At 40.5% G+C, this 21,593-nt stretch overlaps 1 protein-coding gene and 1 long non-coding RNA gene across 3 annotated transcripts in view; both read right to left on the reverse strand.

Annotated features, from left to right (window-relative positions):
• Positions 1-21,593, reverse strand: part of LOC117516693 (RIMS-binding protein 2) — a 192,111-nt gene that overhangs the window by 153,159 nt on the left and 17,359 nt on the right. The gene's annotated exons all lie outside the window — the stretch shown is intronic.
• On the reverse strand, positions 811-3,775 carry LOC117516696. The gene is made up of 2 exons (XR_004562519.1): positions 3,692-3,775; positions 811-970 (listed from the first exon to the last, which is right to left on the reverse strand). It is a non-coding gene; the product is annotated as an uncharacterized LOC117516696 (long non-coding RNA).

Consider the following 21,593-nt stretch of genomic DNA (forward strand, 5'->3'; position numbering starts at 1 on the left):
ACAAAATACAAAATATCAAGTAGAATTAATTAATAGAAATGGCATACAACTGTTAAAAATTTTGTTCAAAACATTACATTCCGCCTATACAGATCTCATGTTTTGTGGTTAACGCAATCCGGGCCACATGATGGAATTCATACCAGTTTTAATGACTGAAGTGCAACTTCATATTTTGCCATCACTTGTTGGAGCTGTTCTCCACACTGTGTGCAAACATACTTACTGGTATAAAAAGGTGACATGTGTTACTTAGAATGACTGGGAGTAAATTCAGAAAGGATCATCGTGTGTGGCTTTGGTATGTTTGATCAGGACCAAATTCAATCAATCAACTCATTATATGGCTCCTGGCACATTCGTATGGGGTCAAATGACAAGCTATTACATAACACAGCAAAACATCATCCATGCCAACACAAACATACACAAGGTTTGAGGAAATGCAGAGGCATAAATTTTACATTAACAAAGCAAACTGCAAGAACATCACAATCCACATACCCGGCATCTCCACTATGTTAGCGTTCCCTAGTTATATAGCGTTCCTTTATTATGTACATATCACAAAAAAGGCACAGTGCATCCTCACAACAGCTCATCATGAAGTCTTACAGCATCTGAACTCATACAGTACATGAAGCAAAGTTACATGGAGAATTCTGGCCATTATTAATAAATTAAATTAAATTATTAAATTACACAAATTCACTGCATGGCATCAATAAAGAACCAACAGGGGTCAGTGTTGTCCAGACATGATGAAATGCAGATAAACTTTGTACCTTTCTTCTCTCGCCACCTCCTCAATTTTCCCACAATCCTCTGGTGCACCTGTGGCAGAGCTGCGGTCATGCTGCTGCTGTCTGGACGACTTGACCGACAGCTGTCTCTGAAGCCGCAGCACCTCCCTCTGAGACTCCCTGAGAAGCTTCTCAAATTCTCCTTTGCAGGATGGTGGAGGGGAACTCTGTAGACACACAGACGGCCATTAAAGAAGACGTGTAAACGCAGAACGGTGCCGTAATCAATTTATCATGCACTCGTCTGGGAACACTCGTCACTTTCTTCACTATCAAAGAAGTGTAATGACACACGGTCAAAAAGTGAGGTACATTACACAAACATGTACAAGAGCGCGGCCATTAAAAGATTCTGAGTGTGTGTGTGTGTTGGGGGGTTTTTTTAGGTCCTTGTAAAATTACAGCTGTTTTACAATGTCTTGAGGGTCCTGGTGCTTCCTGTTTTACTGTACGGCTGTGGCACATGGAGGCTGACCAGTGAGGTAAGGTGATGACTACGTGTCATCAGTACTTGGTCTCTTCAGAGAATGACTATATGAGGAGTAAGTCCGCATCAGCTGCAACACTTTGGCCATGTGCCGCGCTTCTCTGGACACGCTCCAGCCTGCAGTGTTGAGGACCCCAGCAGCTAGGAAGGGCCAAGGGGACGCCCACGTTTCACATGCGGCAGATAGACGTTTACTTTCGAGAGGTGGGGACAGTGCAGCAGATAACTGAAACAATCCTTCACATGGCGATACAAGCACCAGATTTGGCATGAAGGTACTTCATAAATCAGGGTTTGAGAAAAAAGTGCTGGCCACGTGAAAATCCAATATGACAGCCAGGTAGGGGTCAATGAAGAATGACACAGGTTCAAAATTTAAAAATGCTCCAATCATATTGAAAGCTATGCCAAATTATGTGTCTGATCACAAAGATTCCAAAAAGGTATAGTTTGGACTATCTGTGACTGAATGTTATGGAGTTATGGGGTAAAAACTTTCAGTTTGCACAAGAGTCAAAAGTTAAAGTTGCTCCAATTTTGGTAGAATGTGGTGCAAAATTTTGGTTGAACTAATAGGATTAATAAATGGAACAGTTTTGACTGTGTTGAATGCTTGGTTTGCAGAGTAAATGTCAAACAATGTTGACGTCCACTGGATTCTATGGCATATGACGTATGTTAGCCTGTAACGTGACAACTACGCATGACACATAGTGCAAACTATTCCTTTTTAAACCCCTATTAACTCAACCAATAATTTGCATCACATTTTACAAAAATTGGAGCAGCTTTAACTTTTGACCCCTGTACAAACTGAAACTGACCTTTGTCACCATTTTTGCAGTTTTTACCTCATAACTCCATAACATTCAATCATAGATAGTCCAAACTATACCTTTTTGGAATAGTTATGATCAGACAAATAATGTGTTATACTTTTCAATATGATTGGAGCATTTTTAAATTTTGACCCCTGTGTAATTCTTCATTCCCTACCTGGCCACCATATTGGATTTTCAAGTGGCCAGCACTTTTTCTCAAACACTGATTTATGAAGAACATTCATGCCAAATCTGATGCTTGTATGACCAAGTGAACAATTCTGGCCAAAAGTCATACTTATCTGCTCCACTAGGATGGATATGGTTCCTATTCAGGACTCAAGGCGGTAGTGACGTAGTGTGGTGGATACAGCAACACGTAGCACCGGCTCATGCTCCCAGACCTTACCTGACCTGCCCCTTTATCCAGATCTGTCTCACAATCTAACTGAATGTATTTTAGGCCAGACACCATCGAATCAATAAGTTTCATGAAAACCACTTTAGTAGCTTTGGAATAATCCTACTAAGAAGCCAACAAAAAACCTGGATGAGACATCTATTGCATAGCAAGACGTCCCTATAGCATTATAATCACCAAAACGTCAATGTCATCCGTTTGGTAAATTATATTCATTTTTGTACTAATTTTGACATTCAGGTTGAACTGCTGAGACTGAAGACAGCATGCAGCTCTGACATTGTGACAGTATTGTTGCACAGCTAATGCCATAAGACTTCTCATTAGCAAACAAAAAAGATGCCAACATGCATCAGAAAATTAAAAACTGGCACTTTGAAAAAGCAGCCCTCCCTGCACAGTTTGTATCAGGGGCTTATCAGGGAGTTATGATGAGTAGTTCCAGTTGTTTCCAGCAGAGTGCAACCTTGCTGCATGATGAGCCAATGACATGATCGGTGATTTGCTGTCTTCCACAGTGGGAACATTAATTGGAATGAAAAGCTTAAAGGTTCAGTGAACATCAGCAATTTAAGAACAATGGTCTAAACTCAACATTTTTTCAGACTTTTGACAATTAACACACTTCGACATTAATGACCACTGTGAAACCGCAGCAAACTGGCCTTGTTTGGAAACTTTAGAACTGTCCAGGTCTCCATTGTAAAAGAGATCTCAATTTCAATGGGACTAACCTGGTTAAATAAAGGCTAAATTTGAAAATCCCTGTTTAGAATGTATTAAACACATGCAATATAGGTTAAGATGCAAAATATATTGGCATTTATAACTGTGTGCTTTGTTGTCTGCGTATTTGATCGTAACCATTTCAGTCCACTTCATACTCTTTTTCTTATACCTCAGAGGTGACAGTGGCTCCTCAAAGTTGTTGCTCACTGAGCTCCTAAATTCTCAGAAGCACAGAAGAAAGGTGCTGCAGCCTAGGCTTACATATGGCTGCCCTGATGAGTCAATAACATTCTAGCATGATGCCAGGACGTGTCATTTAGATTTATTAAAAGCTCTGCATGGACCTACTGATGGCAGAATATGGTGCTTCTTCACATTATTTTAGGAAGCTCTTGATAAAGAGGAAATGTTCTACCTTTGTTGTGCCCACCTGTGCCTCCAGATCTCTGCAGTTCTGTTGCAGTGCAGCAATCTCCTTGTCCTTAGACAGCAGGGCATCTGCATGGTGTGCTAGGTCACAAGCCGTACGGTGGATGTTTCCCACTGACACCACGTGGAACATCACTATATGGTTTTAAGGACATTTGGTGACATTTAGGGATAAATTTCACCTTTATGTTTGTTCAGGTTTTAAGTGCATCAATGGAGAGGAGACAAGATGCACAAACTGCACTCAGCAGTGACGCAGACTAACACCTGCATTGTCCTGGTGTTACAATGTGCCATTCACTGAGGAAGCCATTGCGTAATGTTGTGTTGGAAATGTGAACCAGTACATGGCAAATTACAAATTTTTGTAACTTTATGACCTTGACCTTTGACCTGGACCTACTGCCTGAAAAAGTATAGCCACTAGTGGTACACAAAATGTCTCATTTACAGTCAAGGCACAATATCATGAAAATGACATTTTGGCATTTCATCACCTTTAGAGGATGAGTTCATGCCATATATGGTAGTGATACAAATCATTAAACATACAGGTGCTGGAAAAATACACAGACTACTACTAACATGGGTTATGATGTGGAACAAAACTTTAAAATCACTAAACAAGTAGGCCCAGGGGGACAACCAATGATCCCACCAGTAATGTAAGTGGAGAAAATATTACCCTGTTCATCAGTGTGTACAAGATGTGATTAATCCAAAACAGCCACCAAGATCGCTCCTATTATGAAAATACTTCAAAATAAAATTTGAAATATTTAGTAGTCTCTCCAATCAGACAAACCAAGTCTTGAAGGGTTCCCTCTCTTGATTTTTTTCCCCCTGCTCTGGCAAATTTGCCATTCTGTGACAAAAACCTTCGATTTCATATTGACTGGTGTAAACAAAAGGATACTGGCCTATCAGCTGTACAGATTGAGCATCTTTTCTTTTTGTAATTTGGGGTGGTTAAGTAATATGGGTATACAGTATGTAGTTGACAGCTGATCTGGTTTGATTGGTAATAGGTGCTTTAAAAAAAATCAGCCAATTAATATTATCATTATCATTATTATTATTAATATCATCTCTTACATACAGACAAGTGACATGGTAAATGACAAGATGCTGGCATTCTTAGTATGAACAATGTGGATACAATGGCTCAGAAATTCAGATTACTGGCACATAAGATCCTAGAGATGTTAAAAATTTCAATCAGTTGTTGATCATTTAGCTGATGATTTGTTAATGACAAAAAAAAGGGGGGGGGGGGGGACCTGGCAGTTAAAACTGCTCAGCGGCCAACTGTCCAATTACTTGTATTCCCTTAAAAAAATAGAATCACAAACAAAAAGTGTTGATAGCCCAAAATTTTGGCAGATTTTTATTTATTTATTTAAGTATGAGTGTGTATAGGTGGTTATTCTCCGAAAGCCTCATCATGAAGTGGAAGAGAGTCCAAGCTTTGGATGGGATGCCAGTCCATTGCAGGTTACTCGTCATCCAAGGCTGATACCCATTTACAGCTGGGTGGTGCAAAAGAAGCGTCATGTTCAGCCAACACATTCTGAAGCTGAACTCTGGTCTCCAAGTTGGTGGTCCAACTCCTACATGGTAGAGCAACCTGCCTCATGTAATTACCCTCAAGTTTAAGAATTAAAAAAATAAAGGCTACATTACAATATCATGTCCATTTGTAGATGTAATAAGTTATAAAATAACAAAAAACATTTGTCATATATATGTGTGTGTGTTCACCTCACCCCTGAACAAGAATAATTGTCATAATATCATAAGTGAGCTTAATTAACAAATATCCCATGTATTGTTGTAAAAGAACTATAAATGATGAGCAGGTAGATCAAAGGGGTTTGACAGCCACTATACAGACCTGGGTTTGATTTCCCGTCAATAGATAAATGGTTAAATGGTTACTGGCCTTGGCTGTGGAAGTAACCTATGTCAGACCGGTGTCTTGTTCAGGGGGAGTCATATAAAAAGTCAGGTAGGACTTACTTTTTATGTTTCTTACAACACAACATACTAATTTATTTTATTTAACCTCTATGTAGCCAGGTTAGTCCCACTGAGATCGAGATCTCTTTGGCAAGGGAGACCTGGACAATTATGAAGTTTCCAATCCACCTAACCTGCATGTCTTTGGATGTGGGAGGAAGCCAGAGCACCTGGAGTAAACCCACGCAAACACGGGGAGAACATGCAAGCTCCACACAGAAAGGAAACAGGTGGGAAATAAACCCATGACCTTCTTGTTGTGAGATAACAATGTTAACCACTAATCCACCGTGCTGCCCAATGCTGCCAATTATTATGTCATGCTAGAAACATCACAAATGGATTCCTCTGCTCCGAAACATAAAAACACATTAGCAGGAAGCTTATTTTTTCCTTATTCAGCTTGGTGCAATCACTTATAATTAATGTTTATAATAACAATAATAACTAGAAGCACTCCTCCGCCAAGGCCATGGGGACACTGATGCCATAACATCTACATGCCGTGGAATCAATGAACCTAAAAAAGTCTAACAATGATGTTTGCTCAGTAGTAAAAAAAAGTTTCATCTGCTGTGACTGGATAGCATGTATCCTTAGCACTTGGCATCACAGTTTATTGCAACTTGCACCTTTCCCAGAAGCTACTGTCATCTGAGCACTGATATTGATATGGCATGTGCTTATAGACAAAAACAAATAAGAGACAAAATTCAATGTATTATTCAACTAAACTGCAAATATATGAATTTTTTAACATTTATGAAACACTTTAAACAAGGCCATAGGGTCACTGACCCTAAAGAGATTCCCTCCTTGGCAGTGATCTCTTTTTGTCTCTTTCTCTAAAATTGTATATAATAATCATTAGATTATTAATATATAAACAAAAATAAATTTAAGAAATATTACAATCTGAAAACAAATGCACCTGAACGTGATGACAGCTGCAACTGCTTAATGCTAACTTTTAACATTGAAAATGCCATAGACATGCTAATGCGTTAGCATCGGGATCCGGATCGTGATCACCACTAAAATTTAATCACTTGTTCCTCTTGTCACCACTCACATCAAAATCTGTTCAAAACTTTTTGAGTTATCCTGCTGACAAACAGACAAACAAACAAACGCGACCGAAAACATAACCTCCTTGGCGGAGGTAATAAAAATAATAAGTCCCTTCAGCGACTCCCTTGTTTTCATTCGGGGTCTTTACAGCTGATCCAAGATGGATCTGCATGTTGATTTGGCACAGGTTTTACACCAGATGCCCCTCCTGACACAACTCCATATTACACAGAGTTTGGGCAGGGGTGGGTTTTGAATTGGGAACCTATTGCACTGGAAACAAGTGCAATTAACTGCTTCTCCACCATTCCTGCAATAGTAATAAAACAATAATAATGATAATAATAATAATAATAATGACTGTCACATGAAGGCACACCCATCCACAGTGGAGAATTATTGACAACAACCCACTCCAATAATAATAATAATAATAATAATAACAACAATAATGGTAGTAATAATAATAGTATAATAATTATTATGACTATTATTATTATTATTATCATCATCATCATCAGAAGAAGAAAACAATGTAATTTGTGTTACAACTTTTCAATGTAGCATTTGTTTAAGTGAGAGTCAGGTGGCCAAGAATTTGGCATTAGCTATGTTTAGAAGTCAAGAATCTGTGTCTAATTTTAGAGCAAATTACTTAATGCTGAGAGTAGAACTGTGCTAGTGCAGCCAAGGCCATGACCCAATAACAGGATCAAAGGCACTCTGGCACACTTTACGAAGGGCATCTCGACTTAACGTTCTCCTCCTTTGTACATTGTCAGACAACAAAACCACTCTTGAATTAATGCCAAATGTTAAACATTTTACTTCTTATGTTATAACAATTCATGTGCAGTCAACAGAGCAGTCTAAAGATTTGATTTACAACAATTTGCAAACAAATTCAGGCATGCTAAAATGTTAATAAAACAAAGATGGTACAAAACACCCACAGCTTCTAAAATTCTAACACTTTATGATTTCTAAGCTTTAAAAAAACAAGCAAATCTCATCTGAGTACCTTTTTAGATTTCACAAGAACATTGCATTCTTTAGTCTCTCAGTTTGCTGTCTGATGAATCATGTATTGAGTAAATCTTGATTACTTTGTAAATCTACAAAGTAATGAAGGTTTTCTTAATTTGAAGCTCTGTTAGTCTGTTTATTGCATTTCTTAAAAAGACAGCATATATATATTATATATAATATATATATATATAATATATATATATATATATATATGGGTGGAGGGACCAAACCATTTCAACAATATTTTACAAATTTCAAATTTGATCTCTCCATGGCATACCACCCTCCCCCCCCAAAAAATAATATTATTATTAATAATAATAATAGCTTTCATTAAAATCACAAACTACATTTATACAAACCCAAGGATAAGTTGGGTCTTTTTTTTTTTTTTTAACATTTCTACAGTATTGATCAATAACTATTAAACAAATGGACAGTGGTGGGCACACTTCCGATAATCTGATAACAGATAATTATCGAAAATAATGTTTTCAGTATCGGATGATCTTTTTAGATAACTTTAAAAACCATTATCGGACCAATTATCTCTCCGATTAATTTTTATCCGATAACTTTTAAACCGATATAAACAAATAACAAAGCTGAACAGCGACAAGCATTTTTAAATTAGTTCAGCACCCACCTGTTAAAAGTTTTGTAAGACGACGCATAGTTATAACCGTTTGCAAACAGAGGAGAACTGCTTGTATAAAAAGCATCTCAATCCTCTGCAACCAAAGGAAACAAACAGCCCCAAAAGGAAAAAGGAAAAAAAACATTTCCTTTAACACCATACCGATATGCTCGCAATATGACCTAAGTCAATCCAGAGGCATACATTTTTAACTTATGGTTTCAATTTTAACCAAAACTAATTTTGGCAAAGTTATTTAAAATTACTGTCATGTCTGAAGTTTCATAAAGTAAAAATATCAGATATATGTTTTAGTTTTAAAGTAATGTGCTAAATTTTAAGGTTTTGTGAGCACATGCTCTGCCCCACAGTGCATTTTGGGTAGGATGATGTAATCTCAGTACGTCACGGCAGGACAAATGCATTTCAGACACTCTGTTCAGGCTCCACGGACACCAGCATTAAACTCTAGTGCCTAAAACTCTCTTGAATATATTCTCTGCATTTATAGACGTTGATTTTCTTTATTTTGCGTTGGTTAAATTCCACGCATTTTAAATGTGAGCAGACAGAATTTGTTTTGAAAGCCTCTACTGCCATCTAGCATCTACTGGCCAGTAGTGTTCATGGCAGTGTCTGGGAACCCAGTAGATGGCAGTGTTCTATTTATTTTGACCCCGGTTATGTCAGATGATTGTCAACATCCACTTTTTTGCTTTGCCAAATGGCTTTTTTTTTTTTTTTACAAATTACGTTTAAAAACAAAACTGCAAAATAATAATACTCATAAATAATAATATCATATAAATTACAAGACAGCTCTGCAGTGTTTGCAACTGGCACAGTGCGAACAGTTGGATGCTGCTTGTAGCTTTCAGCAGCAGGATAGCCTCACGACGGCCGACCACAATAATATATCAAACAGGTTTAATTCTCATTCGACCATACGATCGGCGATCAGGAGGTGGTCGTCAGATGTTGACCGCAGCTTGATACTCCATGAACACTACACGATGCAGGACGCACGATTAACCTGAAACTTGGTCCAAAAAATTCCTGCATGAAAAATCATCTCGCACACTGTAAAGCACGTTTTACAACATCAAATGAATGTTGTAAAGAGAGAATGTGGAGAGAATATGCGCAAACATGCGCACATTCTCTCCACATGCAAAAAATTTTGCGATGACACCAGGGCTCCGTAAAAATGCCTGTTTTTACAAATAAAAAATGGAATAGTTTACAAAAGCACATTTAAACACCAACACATGACAGACGTCACATTACCGTGTTGGTTTACATAATGAATGACTGAACCAATCAGTGTTTAGCAAAGGCACGTTTACCCAGAATCCTTTGCGATCTGTCTCTTTGTTACAAAATGTCAGAATTAGTGCATTATTCAACATTAAAAGATATATGTTATATTTTAACTTTGTACAAATGACAGAATTGACATTAATGGAGTTATTCTATTGGTATTAATGTTATTTATAAATCAACACCATAACTCAATATGACTTTATTTTTCAAGACCTCCGCATGACCGGAGCTTTGTCACTGATAGAGAGCTGGCTTTACGGCTACTCTCAGGGTGCCTCTGTGTTGGGAGGGCTGTAATAAACAAGAGCTTCCAGCAGGGGCAGAATGTTGAAAGAAAAAAGTGTGGTCTCATTGTTTGGGTCTCGGGGTGCCTCTGTGCTCTGAGTGCTGTAGTAAACAAGAGCTTCCAGCAGGGGCAGACTGTTGAAAGAAAAAAGTGTGGTCTTATTGTTTAGGTCTGTTGTTTTTTTAATATTATTAGAAGCTATTAAATTTGTTTTACTAGTAGTTGTAAATGTGCCAGAGATAATATTGGAATTTATCTGTTATCGGTTATCTGTAACTTCCGATACCTTTTTGGGTGGTTTATTGTTTTATCTTTATCGAAGATAACTTTTCAGTTATCTGATTATCTGTTATCGAAGTTAGTATTTTGGGTTCTGTGCCCACCACTGCAAATGGATATATCCAGTTAAAATTTTCAGGGAACATAAAGGACAAAAACCAGACAATTAAACATCTTCAAAAATATTTGCATTACTTTACAGTGCCAGTGGTGGGCACAGTTTCACTAATCCGCTAACTGCTAATTATCGAAGCTAATGTTTTCATTATCGGATTAGCTTTTCAGATAACTTTGAAAACCATCATCGGACCAATTATATTCCGATAAGTTTTGGTCCGATAATTTTTAGACTGCTGACAAGGTTTTGCAGGTGTGGTGAACAAAGCTTAACAGTTACAAACATTTATTAAGTCTAAAATCAGTTGAGTGTTAAATGTTTTGTATCAGATGTGTAGTTCTATCCTCTGCAAACACAGGAGAGCTGGTTCCAGAAGAAACCGCTCTATCCTCTGCAGGCAAAGAAGAACTGGTCACAGAAAAGAAAAAAATCTAATTTCTTTTGGCCCCATACTGATATGCTGGCAATATCACCCAAGTCATCCAGAGGCATACAGTTTTAACTTATGGTTAAAATTTTAACCAAACTAATTTTGGACAAGTTATTTTACTTAACGTTACGTCTGAAGTTTTATAAAGTGAAAATATCAGATATATGTTTTAGCTTTAAACTAATGTACTAATTTTGAAGGTTTTAGTGTGGACATGCCGTGTCCAGGTGCATTATGGGTAATCTCAGTACATTCACGATAGAAGAAATGCATTTGAGACGCTCTGATCAGCCTCCACACGGACAACAGCATTAAACTCTTTGTATATTGTGCCTAAAACTCTTGTGAATATATCTCTGGGTTTATCTATGTTATTGTGTTTGTTTTATGTAAAAATGCCAGAAAAAGCCCAGGCTGCTTCTACATTATTTTCAGTTGGAATCATTGCAATCGATTCCTATTTGCTCTTTAGAGTCCTGTAACTCCTGTTTATGTCAAACACTGTCTGTCGTCTTTGTTCCAGAGTAATATATATAAGATGTCTGAAATTCAGTTTGTTTATTAAATTCCATGCATCTTAAATGTAGCAGACACGGATTATCTGGAATTTTGTTTTGGCAAGTTTTCACGGTCTCTACTGCCATCTACGGGCCAGTAGTGTTCATGGCTGTATGAGCATCTGGGCGCCAGTAGATGGCAGTGTCCTATTTATTTTGACCCTGGTTACATCAGACTGTTGTCAAATAACAACTTGACTTTATGCAAATTGATTTTTTTTACAAATAAAAAAGGCATATTTTACAAAAGCACATTTATATGTAAACACCAACACACACCTCACATTAACGTGTTGGTTTTTACATAGAATTTAATGAGTCAACCAATCAGTGTTAGCGGAGGCACATTTTACCCAATCCGTTTGGCATCTGTCTGTGTTTGTTACAAAACTTCAGAATTAGTACATTATTTAAAATTAAAAGTTATATGTTATATTTTGCAGCGGTCTGCTCTGTGTCAGCCTGATCCCGTCAGATCTCACAAGCTAAGCACAGCAGGATCTGGTTAGTACTTGGATGGGAGACCTCTTTGGAAAACGAGCGGCTGTGTGTGTTTCTCCAGGTAAAACTGGAGTTGCATCAGGAAGGGCATCCGGCGTAAAAGTTGTCCGTTGTGTCCGCTGTGGCAAACCCAAACAAAACAGGGAGCAGCCGAATGAACAACATATGTTATATTTTAACTTTGTACAAATGGCAGAATTGACATTAATGGAGTGATTCTATTGGTATTAATTTTATTTATAAATCAAAACCATAAGTCAGCACTGCTTTATTTTCCAAGAGCTCCACCTCACTGTGACACTGCTATTGAGTAGAGAGTTGAGCTTCACTGCTCCTCTCAACTGCTTCACTGCTGCAAAATATGTAGCAAACAGGAGCTTCCAGCAGGGGGCAGGGCGCTCAAAGACAGAAGTGCTGACTCATTGTTTGGGTCTGGGGTCACCTTTGATGCTACCAGAAGCGATTGTGGTGTTAAAACTCAAAATCAGCTTGTTAGTAGTTGCAAGTGTACCACAGACAATACTGGAAGTTATCAGTTACCGGTTAGCTGTAGCTTCCGATACATTTTTGGGTGGTTTATCAGTTTAGCTTTACAAAAGATAACTTTTCAGTTAGCTGATTATCTGTTATCGAAGCTAACTTTTTGGTTACCTGTGCCCACCACTGTACAGTGGCTGATGGACTGTTTGCACTTAATCCACTATTTATTGAAACACTTATTGGAACTTTATAATCTTTTTAACTTTGAATTGTACAAAACTTTGCAATCTGAGTTTTGAAAGTGCTTTATAAATCAAATTATTAATTATTTTAAACAGTACAAATGTTACGGAATGATTTTGCCATGAATTTTACAATTGGGCTTGTGTTAGAAAAAAAAAAATTCTAAGTTCATTCAGTTCTGAATATACGCTTTATTGCGTTTCTTTTCATCTGTCCCAACTTCACTGGTCAATAAGACTCATCAACCTTCCACTCAACGTCCTTACCTTCACTCTATCTCTTCACTCCTTACCTTCACTCTGACTCAAACCTCTTTCTCTTCCCATGTATTTCCATTCTTCCATTCCATATAGTTTCTTCCACACATAACGCTCATATCTTAATCGTCAGCATCAAACAACTCATGCCTCTTGTGTTTTTGTCCCAGAAATCAAGTGCTTCTGCTCTGACATTCACCTTACAATCTTCTTTCAGTAGCAACAATATTACCAAACACTTCATTCTTATTACACATCTAATTATTCCTCTTGGAGTGGAACACAAGTTGACATATAGTCATGCCTCTTTCCAAACTTCCCAGAAAGAACTTGACAAGTATTACTGGCTGGATTTTGTGTCCTATCATGACTCCGCTTCAGTTCAGTTCCTTGTTGCATTTTTTACATGATGCAGAATTAGCGAGACAGGCAGACACAGACATGCAGCCACCTGTGCATGTCAGGCAACATGGCAAAGACGTGCAGCAGCACCACAGACTGTATAGGAGCAGCGCTGTAGTGAATGGTGACCCTATGGCACGGTGCCGGGCCACACATCCAAATACAAACAATTATTTAACTACTAACAGCCTATTTTTGCCCATTGTGAAGTTTAGACATTTAACAGCCAAGCTAAAATGAATTTAAATAATTCCAGCATTAATGTGGTAGAGAAAATTGGTACACTTCCACACAACTTCCGCACAAACTGTAACTCAACTGACAACTAAGGTTTTTCTCGGATGGAGTTTAAAATTTTAACTCTGTTGGTCATTGTTGTAACTCCTGTAGACAGGGCTTTGATTCCAGGTGTGTGTGCTTCAGGTTACAGTACCTACCTGTGCCCTTGGCTACCCGGCTGTTAATGGGTACTGGCCTTGGCTGTGACATAACTTGGGACAGACTGCAGTCTCATGCAGGGAACCATGCAGACTCTCTTCCACTTCACATTACAGTCTACAAGGATAAACACTGGCCCAGTCAGTCTCAGCACCTGTACAGAACTTCATCTCTTCTCTTGAAGATGTGTTGACAACATCTAGATTCTGTATTGTTCAAAATGATGCATACAGTAGTGTTCAGAATAATCAATCAATCAATCAATCAATTTTTTTATATAGCGCCAAATCACAACAAACAGTTGCCCCAAGGCGCTTTATATTGTAAGGCAAGGCCATACAATAATTATGTAAAACCCCAACGGTCAAAACGACCCCCTGTGAGCAAGCACTTGGCTACAGTGGGAAGGAAAAACTCCCTTTTAACAGGAAGAAACCTCCAGCAGAACCAGGCTCAGGGAGGGGCAGTCTTCTGCTGGGACTGGTTGGGGCTGAGGGAGAGAACCAGGAAAAAGACATGCTGTGGAGGGGAGCAGAGATCGATCACTAATGATTAAATGCAGAGTGGTGCACACAGAGCAAAAAGAGAAAGAAACAGTGTATCATGGGAACCCCCCAGCAGTCTACGTCTATAGCAGCATAACTAAGGGATGGTTCAGGGTCACCTGATCCAGCCCTAACTATAAGCTTTAGCAAAAAGGAAAGTTTTAAGCCTAATCTTAAAAGTAGAGAGGGTGTCTGTCTCCCTGATCTGAATTGGGAGCTGGTTCCACAGGAGAGGAGCCTGAAAGCTGAAGGCTCTGCCTCCCATTCTACTCTTACAAACCCTAGGAACTACAAGTAAGCCTGCAGTCTGAGAGCGAAGCGCTCTATTGGGGTGATATGGTACTACGAGGTCCCTAAGATAAGATGGGACCTGATTATTAAAAACCTTATAAGTAAGAAGAAGAATTTTAAATTCTATTCTAGAATTAACAGGAAACCAATGAAGAGAGGACAATATGGGTGAGATATGCTCTCTCCTTCTAGTCCCTGTCAGTACTCTAGCTGCAGCATTTTGAATTAACTGAAGGCTTTTTAGGGAACTTTTAGGACAACCTGATAATAATGAATTACAATAGTCCAGCCTAGAGGAAATAAATGCATGAATTAGTTTTTCAGCATCACTCTGAGACAAGACCTTTCTGATTTTAGAGATATTGCGTAAATGCAAAAAAGCAGTCCTACATATTTGTTTAATATGCGCTTTGAATGACATATCTTGATCAAAAATGACTCCAAGATTTCTCACAGTATTACTAGAGGTCAGGGTAATGCCATCCAGAGTAAGGATCTGGTTAGACACCATGTTTCTAAGATTTGTGGGGCCAAGTACAATAACTTCAGTTTTATCTGAGTTTAAAAGCAGGAAATTAGAGGTCATCCATGTCTTTATGTCTGTAAGACAATCCTGCAGTTTAGCTAATTGGTGTGTGTCCTCTGGCTTCATGGATAGATAAAGCTGGGTATCATCTGCGTAACAATGAAAATTTAAGCAATACCGTCTAATAATACTGCCTACTGCCTACTACTAATAATAGTAGTGCTATGTGACTAAAAAGATTAATCCAGGTGGGAAACAGGGTACCAGTAGATTCAGTAGATTCTCACAAATCCAACAAGACCAAGCATTCATGGTATGCACACTCTTAAGGCTATGAAATTGGGCTATTAGTAAAAACAAGTAGAAAAGGGGGTGTTCACAATAATAGTAGTGTGGCATTCAGTCAGTGAGTTGGTCAAGTTTGTGGAACAAACAGGTGTGAATCAGGTGTCCCCTATTTAAGGATGAAACCAGCACCTGCTGAACATGCTTTTCTTTTTGAAAGTCTGAGGAAAATGGGACATTCAAGACATTGTTCAGATGAACAGCATAGTTTGATTAAAAAGTTGGTTGTATCAGATTTGACGGGCTGGACACAAATGCAGGACGCAGGTACACAGCTCAGTGGAGATGTTTACTCTGTAAACAGGTTGGGGTCGGTACACAGATAGGCAGTCCAAAAAGAGCAACAGTAACAAATACATCAGGCTAGGCGTGGTCGAGGTACACAGGCAGATAGTCAGAAAACACGATGAGGCAAACGAAGCAAGGCAAGGAAATACACGAACAGAGCTGGAAAGAGGCACAAGGCGCTACAATCTGGCGAGGGAGTAAGGCACAATGGAGAGCTTAAATACACCCAGGCGATGAGGTGCAGAAAGAGAACAGGTGTGCGTGGAAAACACCAGAAGGAGGGCGTGGCCAGAGGGAAACACCCACCACCAAGAGCCAGCAGAGACAGACAGGAAAGACAGACCCAAACAGAACAAAAACCCCACAACAGAATAAACAAAAGTAACTGAAGAACACAGAGCCAAGAAATAAAAGCTGGCAAGACCCAAATCCTGACAGATTGGAGAGGGGAAAACTTATACGCAGGTGCAAAAAAATTATAGGCTGTTCATCTACAAAGATCTCCAATGCTTTAAAATGGACAAAAAAAACCAGAGACGCGTGGAAGAAAACGGAAAACAACCATCAAAATGGATAGAAGAATAACCAGAATGGCAAAGGCTCACCCATTGATCAGCTCCAGGATGATCAAAGACAGTTTGGAGTTACCTGAAAGTGCTGTGACAGTTAGAAGACGCCTGTGTGAAACTAATTTATTTGCAAGAATCCCCGCAAAGTCCCTCTGTTAAATAAAAGACGTGCAGAAGAGGTTACACCCCCTTTTCAACTTTTTTTTTACTAATAGTCCAATTTCATAGCCTTAAGAGTGTGCATATCATGAATGCTTGGTCTTGTTGGATTTGTGAGAATCTACTGAATCTACTGGTACCTTGTTTCCCATGTAACAATAAGAAATATACTCAAAACATGGGTTAATTTTTTTAGTCACACAGCACTACTATTATTCTGAACACTACTGTACGCAACGCAAAGCTGGGGAACACATATTGTCACATGTGCTCCAACCACCCAGGTACAAGGCATAGTGGTGCATGTGTGTGTGCAAACGATGACGGCATGGGGAAAAATAAAAACAAAAGAAATCACCTTTGGATTGCCTCCAGCCACATCTCAGCGTGCACGCTGATAACCATGCAGCCAGGCCGGGCCATCTGAAATTATCCATGTGATCTTTGTGATCAACTGGTGACGCTAATGTCATGTCCACCACGTAAGTTATAGCTCACATGACACGGTGTCCTTCAGCGTGCCAAGCGACCAGAGGCTGCTGGATAAGGGGACCCTCCGTGTGGCCGGCCAGTTTCACCTCTGCGTGGCTAACTGATGCATTCATGATGTGACCGCATGGATGCCTCACGTTTGTGCAGTCAGAGCTGCTCCAGGCAGGTGGCCTGTAGCAGCTGTGAACTTCGCTGGCCTGACCGCCGCTCACTGCGTGCATGAGGGAGGGAGGGATGTTTTTATTTCATCTCATTCATGTAATTTTATTAAGTCCTTGTTTACTTCAATGGGCATGGTTCATGAACAAAAAGGAACAGAAGGATGATAATTCTTGTATCCGCTGCTCTTTATAACAGGAATTAAATATTTTAACAGACAATAAGAAATCCATTAGTTTCCTCAATTCCAACACGGCTGTCTGACCGTCTGTGTTGTGTGGGCCGCCCGAAGACGAGGTACTGCTGGCCAACACCTTGAGGGCGCCCTGCCTGATGTCGGGCTTCAGGCACCAGAGGGCGCAGTCACCTCGCAGGAGCTCCAGGTGCGCCGACACTGACAGCTGGTTGATCCGGAACTCTTCCTCCCCGTTAGGTGCTGATTTCTTTTTTGTGGGCAAGAAAGACGGCAGAGACCATCCATGCATTGATTATAGAGGGCTGAACGAGATTACGGTTCGCAACTGATACCCGTTGCCTCTCTTAGATTCAGTGTTCATGCCCCTGCATGGAGTCAAAATATTCACAAAACTCGATCTCCGTAATGCTTATCACCTGGTTCGGATCCGGAAGGGAGACGAATGGAAGACGGCATTTAACACCCCGTTGGGTCACTTTGAGTACCTGGTCATGCCGTTCGGCCTCACTAACGCCCCCGCGACGTTCCAAGCATTGGTAAATGACGTCTTGCGGGACTTCCTGCATCGGTTCATCTTCGTATACCTGGACGATATCCTCATCTTCTCCCCGGATCCTGAGACCCATGTAAAGCATGTACGTCAGGTCCTACAGCGGTTGTTGGAGAACCGGTTGTTTGTGAAGGGCGAGAAGTGCGAGTTCCACCGTACTTCTTTGTCCTTCCTGGGGTTCATTATCTCCTCCAACTCCGTTGCCCCTGATCCGGCCAAGGTAGCGGCAGTGAGAGATTGGCCCCAACCGGCAAGCCGTAGGAAGCTGCAAGAGTTCCTTGGCTTCGCAAATTTTTACAGGAGGTTCATCAAGGGCTACAGTCAGGTGATTGGTCCCCTGACAGCCTTGACCTCCCCAAAAGTCCCCTTCACCTGGTTGGATCGGTGCGAAGCCGCGTTTAGGGAGTTGAAATGCCGGTTCTCGACTGCACCAGTTCTGGTGCAGCCCGATCCTAACCGCCAGTTTGTTGTTGAAGTGGATGCCTCTGACTCAGGGATAGGAGCCGTGCTGTCCCAGAGCGGGGAGTCCGATAAGGTCCTCCACCCTTGTGCCTATTTTTCCCGCAGGTTAACCCCAGCAGAAAACGGAACTATGACGTCGGCAATCGGCGATTCCTGGCGGTGAAAAGAGCCTGGAGGAGTGGAGACACTTGTTGGAGGGAGCTGTGGTACCATTCACGGTTTCACTGACCATTGGAACCTGGAGTACATCCGGACCGCTAAGCGTCTGAACCCCCAGGCAAGCCCATTGGTCACTGTTCTTTGGTCATTTTGACTTCCGGATCATGTACCGCCCCGGGACAAAAAACAATGGTCTGATGCACTGTCCAGTGCATGAAGAGGATGTCAGAACAGAGCTGTCGGATCCACCTGACACCATCATCCCGGAGTCCACTATCATCGCCACCCTTCACGTGGGACATAGAAAACACCGTCAGGGAGGCCCTGACGCGACACCCCGGACCCCGGAGGAGACCATTGAATAGACTGTACGTCCCACCAGACGGCAAGAGCTGCGGCCCTGACTTCTGACACGGTTCCAAGCTCTCCTGCCATCCAGGGGTGCGAAGAACCGTGGCAGTGGTCCGGCAGCGTTTCTGGTGGGCGTCACTGGAAGCCGATGTCCGGGAGTATGTCCAGGCCTGCACCACCTGCGCCAGGGGCAAGGCTGTTCATAAACAACAGAGTGGACTCCTCCAGCCGTTGCCAGTGCCTCGACGCCCCTGGTCCCATATAGGCCTGGACTTCGTCACGGGTCTCCCTGCATCCCAGGGGATCAATTCAATCACCAATCAATTTTTTTTTTATATAGCGCCAAATCACAACAAACAGTTGCCCCAAGGCGCCTTATATGTAAGGCAAGGCCATCAATAATGATGTAAACCCCAACGGTCTAAACAGACCCCCTGTGAGCAAGCACTTGGCTACAGTGGGAAGGAAAACTCCCTTTTAACCAGAAGAAACCTCCAGCAGAACCAGGCTCAGGGAGGGGCAGTCTTCTGCTGGGACTGGTTGGGGGCTGAGGGAGAGAACCAGGAAAAAGACATGCTGTGGAGGGGAGCAGAGATCGATCACTAATGATTAAATGCAGAGTGGTGCATACAGAGCAAAAAGAGAAAGAAACAGTGCATCATGGAACCCCCCAGCAGTCTACGTCTATAGCAGCATAACTAAGGGATGGTTCAGGGTCACCTGATCCAGCCCTAACTATAAGCTTTAGCAAAAAGGAAAGTTTTAAGCCTAACTTAAAAGTAGAGAGGGAGTCTGTCTCCCTGATCTGAATTGGGAGCTGGTTCCACAGGAGAGGAGCCTGAAAGCTGAAGGCTCTGCCTCCCATTCTACTCTTACAAACCCTAGGAACTACAAGTAAGCCTGCAGTCTGAGAGCGAAGCGCTCTATTGGGGTGATATGGTACTACGAGGTCCCTAAGATAAGATGGGACCTGATTATTCAAAACCTTATAAGTAAGAAGAAGAATTTTTAATTCTATTCTAGAATTAACAGGAAGCCAATGAAGAGAGGCCAATATGGGTGAGATATGCTCTCTCCTTCTAGTCCCCGTCAGCACTCTAGCTGCAGCATTTTGAATTAACTGAAGGCTTTTTAGGGAACTTTTAGGACAACCTGATAATAAGAATTACAATAGTCCAGCCTAGAGGAAATAAATGCATGAATTAGTTTTTCAGCATCACTCTGAGACAAGACCTTTCTGATTTTAGAGATATTGCGTAAATGCAAAAAGCAGTCCTACATATTTGTTTAATATGCGCTTTGAATGACATATCCTGATCAAAAATGACTCCAAGATTTCTCAACAGTATTACTAGAGGTCAGGGTAATGCCATCCAGAGTAAGGATCTGGTTAGACACCATGTTTCTAAGATTTGTGGGGGCCAAGTACAATAACTTCAGTTTTATCTGAGTTTAAAAGCAGGAAATTAGAGGTCATCCATGTCTTTATGTCTGTAAGACAATCCTGCAGTTTAGCTAATTGGTGTGTGTCCTCTGGCTTCATGGATAGATAAAGCTGGGTATCATCTGCGTAACAATGAAAATTTAAGCAATACCGTCTAATAATACTGCCTAAGGGAAGCATATATAAAGTGAATAAAATTGGTCCTAGCACAGAACCTTGTGGAACTCCATAATTAACTTTAGTCTGTGAAGAAGATTCCCCATTTACATGAACAAATTGTAATCTATTAGACAATATGATTCAAAACCACCGCAGCGCAGTGCCTTTAATACCTATGGCATGCTCTAATCTCTGTAATAAAATTTTATGGTCAACAGTATCAAAAGCAGCACTGAGGTCTAACAGAACAAGCACAGAGATGAGTCCACTGTCCGAGGCCATAAGAAGATCATTTGTAACCTTCACTAATGCTGTTTCTGTACTATGATGAATTCTAAAACCTGACTGAAACTCTTCAAATAGACATCCTCTGCAGATGATCAGTTAGCTGTTTTACAACTACCCTTTCAAGAATTTTTGAGAGAAAAGGAAGGTTGGAGATTGGCCTATAATTAGCTAAGATAGCTGGGTCAAGTGATGGCTTTTTAAGTAATGGTTTAATTACTGCCACCTTAAAAGCCTGTGGTACATAGCCAACTAACAAAGATAGATTGATCATATTTAAGATCGAAGCATTAAATAATGGTAGGGCTTCCTTGAGCAGCCTGGTAGGAATGGGGTCTAATAAACATGTTGATGGTTTGGATGAAGTAACTAATGAAAATAACTCAGACAGAACAATCGGAGAGAAAGAGTCTAACCAAATACCGGCATCACTGAAAGCAGCCAAAGATAACGATACGTCTTTGGGATGGTTATGAGTAATTTTTTCTCTAATAGTTAAAATTTTGTTAGCAAAGAAAGTCATGAACTCATTACTAGTTAAAGATAATGGAATACTCAGCTCAATAGAGCTCTGACTCTTTGTCAGCCTGGCTACAGTGCTGAAAAGAAACCTGGGGTTGTTCTTATTTTCTTCAATTAGTGATGAGTAGAAAGATGTCCTAGCTTTACGGAGGGCTTTTTTATAGAGCAACAGACTCTTTTTCCAGGCTAAGTGAAGATCTTCTAAATTAGTGAGACGCCATTTCCTCTCCAACTTACGGGTTATCTGCTTTAAGCTACGAGTTTGTGAGTTATACCATGGAGTCAGACACTTCTGATTTAAAGCTCTCTTTTTCAGAGGAGCTACAGCATC

The sequence above is a fragment of the Thalassophryne amazonica genome, chromosome 9 (genome assembly GCF_902500255.1).
Source record: "Thalassophryne amazonica chromosome 9, fThaAma1.1, whole genome shotgun sequence".
NCBI classification, from domain to species: domain Eukaryota; kingdom Metazoa; phylum Chordata; class Actinopteri; order Batrachoidiformes; family Batrachoididae; genus Thalassophryne; species Thalassophryne amazonica.